Source organism: Apodemus sylvaticus, chromosome 3, assembly GCF_947179515.1.
Source record: "Apodemus sylvaticus chromosome 3, mApoSyl1.1, whole genome shotgun sequence".
In the NCBI taxonomy this organism is placed as follows: domain Eukaryota; kingdom Metazoa; phylum Chordata; class Mammalia; order Rodentia; family Muridae; genus Apodemus; species Apodemus sylvaticus.
The window spans coordinates 12,161,677-12,163,943 of record NC_067474.1 but is presented as its reverse complement, the minus strand read 5'-3'; the positions used below and the strand labels follow the sequence as shown (position 1 = coordinate 12,163,943).

Sequence of the window (2,267 nt, the reverse complement as noted above, 5' to 3'; positions counted from 1 at the left end):
ACTGGGGACTGGAAACTCAGAGGAACATTTTCTATCACACAGGAAAAAAACAGGCCTTGTCCTTACGTAAGTAAAGAGTTGCATTCAGTTGTCAACTTAAATAAGCTTTGAGAAAGAGCTTAACTTCTGGGTGAGAAGGCAGCCTAGCTGACTTAAGAGACCCTGAGTAAGGAATTATTTGCCCATTTCTCTGACTCAATGACTGTGGGATTGCAAGTCATTGTTTAGACACTGGAAATGAAGCTGTTTTTTTTTTTTTTTCAAAGCAAGGAACTCTCCATGTGGGACAGAATTTTGGTGCTTCACTCTTGCATCCTATGTTCTCACAGCTCAATATATCCTAAAGGAAGGCATGGCCCATGCAAGAAACTCACACTTTTTTTTAAAGTTATAATTGAGTGCTTGCTTTGGAAGCATATATATTAAAATTAGACTAATATAGAGAAAATTTGCATGGCCCCTGCACAAAGATGATATGTAAATTCTTGAAGCATTTCACATTTGTGTTCATGTGGTCAGCACTAACAAAAAGTAAAAATGTCTTCTAAGAACAAAACACACACACAAATATTCTGTCAAGGTACTAGCTATAATAACTTAAAACTTAATCAACAACTTAAATTTGGTTTTAACTTAACAAGTTAAACAAAGATTATTAATGTATTTTACCTATGTTTATAACTATTAGATTTCTATGGTGCCATGGGTTTTCTGTGTTTTAGATAACTTACATTTAAAATGATCACATTAGATTCCAGCCGCCAACCCCAGACATTGAGCTCACATAGGCATCTTTGCCAAGAGTTACAGGTAACTCAGGACCTTTTGTCAGTCAAATACCAGCTTCTTGTTTCAGTGCTAGAGGTGCTCCCAAATATGTGGTCACTAGAAGTGTCTATGTCCATCCTGTTATTTACATTATGAAAATGTAAATTTGACTCCTTCTAGGAAACTAGATAAACTAACTCCAGATCTCCACTCTCTCTGTTTCGCCAAACATAATCCCTATGTGCTGCTGTCTTTCCTCCCCCCGTGCCCTGCTCCCATCTCCTGTGGATCCCATAGATGATCCCCTCCTAACCTTTCTTTCCAACTTCTTGCTCTATTCCAGCCTGCAACTCCAACAATATTAATCCAAAGGCCAGTCCTGCCAGAGAAAGAAATAGGCTGACTGGGCATTCGCCACCCCTTCTGCTCCTCCAGTCCCAGTTGCTTCAGACTCAATTCCAGGTCCACATGCAATAAAGTACTAATATTCAAAATATATAAACAAGCCAATAAATTTGATATTAAAACCCAAAATAATCCAACTAAAAATTGGGTACAGATATAAACAGAAAACTATCAATACAGGAAATTCAAATGGTTGAAAAACACTTGAAGTAATGTTTAACATTCTTAGCCTCAAGGAAATACAAATTAAAGTGACTTTCAGATTTCATTTTACACTTATCAGATACAAATTTAAATAACTTTCAGAACTCATTTTACACTTATCAGAATGGCTAGCATCAATAACAAAAGTGACTGTTCATGCTGGTGAGCATGTCGTGCAAGAGGAACATTCCTCCATTGCTGGTAAGAGTGCAAACTTGTACAGCCACTAGGGAAAGCAATATGGCAATTCTTCAGAAAATTAGGAATTGATCTACCTCAAGGTCCAGCTATACAACTCTTAGTCATATACTCATCCTACCACAGGGACACATTCTCAACTATGTTCATTGTTGCTTTTACTCATAATGTGCAGAAACTGGAAACAACCTAGATATCCTTCACCAGAAGAATGGATAAAGAAATTGTGATACAGCTACACAATATAGTACTACTTAACTCTTAAAAAAAAAATGACATCTTGAAATTTGCAAGCAAATGGATAGAGCTATAAAAAGTCATCCTGAGAGATGTCACCCAGACCCAGAAAGATAAATATGTTATATATTCAATTATTGTGATTATTAGGTATAAAATAAATGATAATAGTCTCAGAAGAGTCAAGTTCAGAAAAAGGTACTGGAAGGAACATATGGATCTCCCTGGGAGAAGAAAACAGAATAGAACAGATTAGGCACAGAATTAGGATGTATTTTGGGGGGAATCCCAATGGGAATGAGAATGGGATGTTTGAATGGAGAGAAAGAGATGATATGCAATTGAGGAAGGAGATGTGGGGAGAGACAGCTAGAGTTGCTGAACATTTAAGAGATGATATGAAAACATAGTACAATAGAAACTCCCTAAAATGCCACTGATAAGTGGATATTAGC

The 2,267-nt window shown here is 36.7% G+C and overlaps 1 non-coding gene across 1 annotated transcript; it reads left to right on the top strand.

The window, feature by feature from the left end:
• Positions 1-398: 398 nt before the first annotated feature.
• Positions 399-505, top strand: LOC127681828 (U6 spliceosomal RNA). Its single transcript, XR_007977189.1, has one exon. It is a non-coding gene; the product is annotated as a U6 spliceosomal RNA (small nuclear RNA).
• The last annotated feature ends 1,762 nt before the right edge of the window (positions 506-2,267 follow it).